Source organism: Macrotis lagotis, chromosome 1, assembly GCF_037893015.1.
Source record: "Macrotis lagotis isolate mMagLag1 chromosome 1, bilby.v1.9.chrom.fasta, whole genome shotgun sequence".
NCBI classification, from domain to species: domain Eukaryota; kingdom Metazoa; phylum Chordata; class Mammalia; order Peramelemorphia; family Peramelidae; genus Macrotis; species Macrotis lagotis.
Genome location: NC_133658.1, coordinates 845,810,651 through 845,818,436, shown reverse-complemented (window position 1 = coordinate 845,818,436; position 7,786 = coordinate 845,810,651). Strand labels below are relative to the sequence as shown.

The window sequence follows — 7,786 nt, the reverse complement described above, 5'->3', positions numbered from 1 at the left end:
TACTGACCTGTCTTTGTAACTGATTGGTTAAGGTATGGTGTAAGAAAGATTTGAGATGTAGCCTATTCCTTTTTATTCCCTTACCCAACAGCGACTTTTTCAAGACTTTGTAGGTGTTTCATGACTAAACTAAGTGACCTCCAATGAGGATGGGGACCCTGTGGTTGAAGTGAGTCAGGGGCTGGGGCATTAAGTTTGATTACTCACTGGAAAAGTCAATTGAAAAGAGCCCTCAGGCAGTCACAGTGACATAATTGACTTACACCAAAGGGAAGCTGTTCTTCGATCTCGGAAATATTCCTTTCAAACACAATGACTTGTGAGATGTAGAAATGATTGTGGACAGGAGCTGGGAAAGAGAATCAACTTCAAACTCCTTTGATGCCAAAAGTCATCAAATTCCTTGCAATAAAAGTAAAGACAGATGGTCACTCTGCGCCCTACTGACTCTCATATATCAATGGTAGAATGTGAGTCTGTTTAACATGAAATTAAGCACCCTAATTTCACTGTTGACACACAAGACATCAAAACTCTTTTATTTAATTTGATTAAATTCCATTCTGCAAACAGTTATTAATTCAGTTAAATAAAATTCAATGTGCTTACTATATACAAGGTATGCTAGGCACTGGGAATATAAAGATATCATACAAGGTAATGGGAATAGAAAGACAAATATAAATGTAAAGAATATATAGATAAAAATGAAATAGTCCTTGCCTTCTAGGAGCTTATATTCTACTGAATGAAAATTACTTAACCAAGTGCTAAGGGAGATTTAAATTTAGAGAACACATGATCAATGCCCTCCGAAACTTATGTCACATTGACAGGTAACCATGATGCCCAATATTACATGGTAATGTACTAACTATATCCTTACAGAAATATCTTTATGAGCTGTATCATTCAATTACCTGAAAACTCCCAGTGAAGTATTTTCTAGAGTACTATATTTGTTTGTTGATTGATTGAGAATTGTGATTTCATTTATGCAATGTGAGTAATTTCCAGTGCAGAAACTCCCCTACCACTGTAGATCAGCAAGTAACATGTAGCTTATGGACATCATTGCCTGTAGCATAGAGAAGTAAAGTAACTTCCCAGGGTCATACAGTCAGAATGTGTCAGAGGCATGATATAAAGCCAACTCTTTCTGAAAGTCTTTTTTCCATGACCTTCTTATGTCTGATTTTTTTCTTTTTTTTGGAGACAACTGGGTTTGTGATTCATCCAGGTTCATGCAGCTAGTGTCTGCTCTATTCACTATACCATCTAGCTGCCCTGATGTTTTAAAATCTTTTCCAACCTGGTCCCCATCTTACCTTTTCAGACTTCTTACTCATTTTTCCCTTTGGTCCATTCAAACTAACTTTCTTGGTTTTCCTCATACATGGCCTTCCATTTACCTTTGCTGTATGTGGTCAGTCCCCCAAGCTTAGAATGCTCTTCATCCTCATCTCCATTTCTTAAAATCTTTCGTTTTCTTCAAACCTCAACTCAAGTACGACCTGTTACATGAAGCTCTTCACAATTTCTCTGGCTGCTATTGCTTAACTCACCAAAATTACATTGTATTCAGAGTCTATGTATTGTGTGTATTCTTTTATATATGATGGTTATTATAGTCAAGTTTGATAGATTGTAATCTCCTTGGGGATAGGAACTTTTTCATTTTGGCTTTTGTAGCCCTAGTAGGTACACCGAATTATAAATTCCTGAGTAGTAGGTAGGAGATTGTGCAATTATAAATTCCTGAGTAGTAGGTAGGAGATTGTGCAAAGAGGGGCCCCACTTTTTTTCATAAGTAAGTGTTATTAACAACTCTTCTTCATCTTTCCTAAATTTTCCGAGCTACCCAGGTCACAAGAAGCAAATATTTTGCCCATCACAGAAGGGTTAGTGACAGAGGATAGACTGTGGCATGACATGGCTGGCAGCCTTTCCGTTTGCTGTGACCTTCCCAATGGAGTGAGCATTCCCCCTTATTCCTCGTCTGACAGCTGAGTGCCCTCAGATGAAATTGCCTGGTGATGATGTTATTTTCAGCCATGTGTGATTCACTTGGGCAGCCCAGGGCCAATTATGGGTGATGATTTGAGAGATCAAGCTCTGTGGGAAATTGAAAAAAAAAAGTTCCTCTCTGGCCCAACACTTACCTCCTGCTCAATGAATGCACCAGTAGTCCCCTTTCCTTGCCTTACCTACTTCTCATGACCATGTTGGAAGTTAAACTTAGCCAGAGAGCCAGAGAGCATTTTATCATCTGCTTGCTTTTGTTGGAATCAAAGTATTTCTACCCTCTAGAGATGATCAAGAATAGAAAGGTGATCACAAGTCATTGGGGGTATTGGCATCATCTATGTAGGAAGGAAATAGTTTAAGTCCACTATGAGCTAGACATGGCTAGCCTTATTTCCTTTAATGATAGGGTTACCAGACCAGGGCAGAGCATTATTGGATTTTAAGAAACTTTTTAAGGCATCTCGGTATATTAGTAGAATAAATACAGAAATGTCGGCTAGATGCCAGTGGAGTTTGGTGGATTTGTAGGTGATGAGACTCAAGAGAGTTAACCAATGGATGTGTATCAACTTAGAAAACAAATTATGATACAAATGAGAGAGGGTCAACTTTTGTATTCAAGTTCATTGACATATTTCCAGTACGTGACTGTGGACAAGTCACTGGATCTCTCAGTGTCCCCATGTAACCCATTAATTCACTAAGTTATGGATAGTTCATAGTATCATAGTTTTCAAACTGGAAGGGGCCTCATAGGCCATCTAGTCCAAACAACTCATTTTACATATGAGGAAACTCAGAGACTTAAAATGATTTTGCCCAAGGTCACAAATAAATAATAACAACTGAGATTTGAAACCCTGACTCCAAATCTGATCTCTTTTCTATCATACCACATTTCCTACCTCAGTTCCCTGTCAGAGAGGGGGGTGTTTCTACCTTGGAAATTCCTCTCATGAATGAAATGCTACTACTGATGCTATTGCTATTGCTGTTACTACTACTACTACTACTACTACTACTACTACTACTACTATTACTACCACTACTACTACAACTACTAGTAGTTAGTATTTCTATAGCACTATAATTTTCGCAGTGCTTTTACAAAGATTTTCTCATTTTGACCTCATAGTGACATTGTGAAGTAGCTACTATTATTATTTCCATTTTATAGATAAGGAAACTGAGGCAGACAAATGATGTAATCACAGTTTTGATTGTACATACACACACACACACACACACACACACACACACACTTACACCACCCTGGAGGGGGGGTCTACTGTAAAATTCTACAGGTATCTCTCCTTGACCCTGCTCAACTTACCATTTTTTATTAGGGACTTGGAAAAAGGCAGAAGTGGAATATTATCAGATGTGCAAATGAATTAAGGCTAAGAGGATAACTAATACAGGATGGCCATCCATAAATGACTTTAAAATTTAAAAAGTCCTTTCCTTAACCAAAATCCTGGGAGATAGTTGGTACAAGTATTATTATTTCCCAGGTAGAGAATGTGTGATTCTTTTTTTTAATAGTTGAATTTTCTATTAACACATATACATTTATATGTGCTCTGGTTTGTTGAAGCAGTATTTTAGACAACACTTGCCACAATAATGTCTGTCAAAATAGCTAGCCATAAAGACTCCAGCACTACATTTATCAAAAGGGCATACCTGTCAAAGGCAGCAGCTAATCTTGCCATTCTCATCAACCTTATAGTATTTCAGAACAGGAAGCTTAACCTTCTTTCTCTTATGTTTGTTCTTTTTGGTAATGGTGTAAGACTTCTTACTCTTCTTTGCACCACCACCCCAAAGCCTCAGAACAAAATGAAGGGTAGACTCGCTCTGAATGTTGTAGTCAAAGTACGTCCATCTTCCAGTTGCTTGCCCACAAAAATCAGTCTCTGTTGATCGGGGGATATCTTCCTTATCTTGTATCTTGGCCTTGACATTTTCAAAATTATCCGATGGTTTGACCTCAAGGGTGATCGCCTTCCCCATCAGTCTTCACAAAAATCTGCATAGTGGTGCAGGGTCCACCCATTGATGGCAGAACTGAAAGAGTGAAAAGGTGGAATTCTTGCCTCATTAGGGTGAGAGCAATATTTGAGAGTTGTTGCCACTGAAAAAGTGACCCACTCTCCTTTACAATGTCCTTGATTAGTGGCCATTTGAGTACTTTGTGAAGACCTTTAATGATTAATGACTCACTACTTTCTGAGATACCCCATGCCACTTTTGGACAGCTCTGATAGTGAGAAATCTTTTTTTCTTTCTTACACTGAGCTGAGCTTTTCCTATCCATAACAATTCTTGTCTTTCTTCCATAAGATAATCTTTAAAATACTTGAAAAATGTTATGTCTAAATTCTTCCCAGTTCCAACTATGATTGAGAAATTTCTTCATCAAACTAAATGTTACCAATTCCCTATAAAGTAGTCTCCAGTCATCACATTATGCTTGTCCCCTTTCTCTGGACTCTCCATGGGACCCAAAACAAGTTGGGGCCCTCTTGTGAAAAGTAAAAAGGGGTTTAAAACTAGAAACAGTTTAAAACTAACTGCTATCATTTATGAACTTATTAGATGTGATGGAAATATTTTAGAATGAGTTTTGTTAAGTCAAAAAAAAAAGAGAGCAAAAAAACCAACACTTATATAGACCCGGATTCCTCCAAGAACTGGAGAAATTAATTCCCAGTTTTGATGGGCTACCCCCACAGCTCTCACTTGGATGTAGACACCACAGATGCCTTCCTACCAGGGATGGTATAAGGATCAAATGAGATAATGTATGCAAAGTGCTTTGCAAACTGTGTTATGCAAGTATAAACTGTTATCATCATCATTATATCCCCTACAGTGAATGGCCTCACACACAGCATCATTTCAATAAATGTTTGTTGATTGAATGAGTAAATGCAATTCATTTCTAGCTGTCAGTAGCTTCAAGTAATGTACTATTGATGAGGACAATAAGAAAAGAGTTAGAAGTACCATCTATGTCTATAGTTTCAATGGTGGGGAGCAGAAAATTACTTTAAAGTTGTATATATACTCAAAAGACATCTCTTATTTAACTGAGGGGCATTGTAGTTTAATAGAAAGATTATTGGACTTGTATTCAGGGTACTTAGGTTCAATTTCAGATACTTTTACTTACTAATTGTATTATATTGGGTTAGATAACAATAAATCTAGAGTTAAAAGACCTAGGTTTAAATCTTGTCTATTTTCATTAGTTTTAAAAATTCAAATAGCATGAACTGTCTAGACCTTGGTTAACTGATCTTTGGGATTCCTCTGAATCTGACCTCTCAAATATTATGAAGTTATTTAATGGATCTGTGCCTCAGTTTCCTCATTTGTAAAAATAATAATGTTTTCACTATCTAATTCATGGTGTTGTTGTGAGAAAGTTTTTTGTTAAGTAAACTGCAGTGTAAAGCTCACATATTACTCTTGTGATTATAGTGTTAGGTAGGTGTGTATTTGGTGGGTTTCCTTGCATGGCATTTCAAGTCCTTCTTGGATAGTGGCAACTTGAACCAGGCTCATCATTCTGCTTTTCTGCAAACTGATAAGAAATAAGATGTCATCTTAAAGAAATACTATCTTTAAATCAAATTTTATTTTATTTTCAAATGAAGATCAATCTTATCTCCCTCTCTCTTCTCTTCACAACCCCTAGTAGAAAGCAAGAAAAACAAAACCCCTGTACCAAACGTGTATAAACAAGTAAAACAAATTCCCATATTGACCAGTGATCTAACACTGCACTCTGAGTTTATCAACTCTGTCATCACCAGTCCTCTGGAACTGTGGTATGTCAATATATTGATCAACATTCCAAATCTTTCAAAAATGTTTATATTTATAATATTGATGTTATTGTATAAATTGTTCTTCTGATACTGCTCATCTCACTCTGTATTAGTTCATACAAATCTTTCCAGGTTTCTCTGAAAATCTCTCCATCATTTTTAGCAGCACAGTAGCATTTCATTACATTTAGATACCATAACTTCTTCAGCCATTCCCCAATTGATGGACACCCCCCTCAGTTTCCAATTCTTTGCCATCACAAAGAGTTGCTAAAAATATTTTTGTGCACTTCAGTCTTTTCCTTCTTTCTTTTATATTTTTGTGACATAGACCTAATAACGACATTGCTGGGTCAAAGGGTCTATAGAGTTTAATAGTTTGGGACAGAATTCTAAATTGCTTTCCAGAATGACTAGGACAAGTTCATAGCCTTAGTAACAGAGCATTAATGTACCCGTTCTCCCACATGCCCTCCAGCATTTGTCATTTTCCTTTTTTGTCAACTTTGCCAATTTAAATGAATTAATTTCCATTAAAGGTGATTTTCTCCATGCCTATTCTCAAGTAACTCAAACCCAGCCAAGTCTCAAATTTGAAAAAGTGGGACAAGAATAAAACCCTACTTGCCCAGGATTCTGAATAAGAACTAAAATTACTAAAATAGCAATTTTCTCATCTCTGCTCTTTATCTCTCTTTTCTACCTTTTGAGGGTCTTACCTTTGCATTTATAATCCTCACTAATTTTTATTATTATTACACGGGTAATCCACCCAGTGACCACATAGATTTTATTATCTAGGTCAAAAAAAGATAAGAAAACTATATATAATCCCTTCCCAAAATGTAAATCTCCTCCTGCTCTTGGTATTTTACCCTGCTGTTTAAAGAACTATGGGAAGGAGTTATGGGTTTAGAGCTCCCTTTTTCAATGATCAGGGGCATACTAGGAGCAAGAATATGATTTGGAAAAGGAATTTGACCTCTTTCCATCTCATCAAATGACATGGTTCTCAGAATCAACTTGTTTTGATATCCTCAAATCCTTCTCTGCTTCCAACTTAACTCATCTTGGTAGTAATACCCATAATTCTGATAGATAGCTTGTATCTAGCTCCAAGTCTGAGACCGTTTTTGTTTTCACTACCTTCTCACCTCTAACAGGAAGAGAAGTATCAGGATTAGAACAACTGCTTCCTGATCTCTCTGGTTTGTATATCCAATGAACTCTACAGATTAGGTCCACTTCCACCCCAATTTTGTTTCTTTAAAAAAATAATTACATAAATTTTATTGCTATATGTTTTACATCATCTACATTCTTTCTTCTTTCTCTCCTTTCATAGCACTACCCCTTATAAGAAAGGTTTTACAAGAAAGTTGAAAAAAACATTTCAGTGTATCTAATCAATATGTCAAGGAAGATTAACATTATATGTGCAATTTTGTACCCATAGCCCACCATCTGTGCCAAGAGGAGGAGGAGGAGGAGGTGCAAAGCATATATTCTCTTCTCTTTTTGAGTATTTGTGGAAATGTGTGCTTGTCTTCTCCATTGTCTTTCTGATCTATTTCCTTCAGTCAAAACTTCCAAGTTTGGGGATGGTTATCAAGAACACATTTATTTTTTAATTGTCATTATCAAGCTTAGTGACTTTGAAGGCTCAGGTTGGCAACTCTGATGGATGGGTAAAGGTCAACATAGAATTCAGAGTTTGATTGCAAGTACTTCTATAATAATCTTAGTCAATGTCTCACAAAGTCCCATAGTTGGAGGTGATAAAGATTATTCTCCATTTCCTTAATCATCTGAAAATACAGGTTAGGAACTTCTGTGTCTGTCATTTTTTTGCCAACATAAAATGAAGACTTTAAACTAGATCAGGAACTTTTAATCTGGAGTCTACAACACCAATTTTA

The 7,786-nt window shown here is 36.5% G+C and overlaps 1 pseudogene; it reads right to left on the bottom strand.

Moving 5' to 3' along the window:
* Positions 1-3,600: 3,600 nt before the first annotated feature.
* LOC141508069 (ubiquitin-ribosomal protein eS31 fusion protein-like) lies at positions 3,601-4,066 on the bottom strand (annotated as a pseudogene).
* Positions 4,067-7,786: the final 3,720 nt, after the last annotated feature.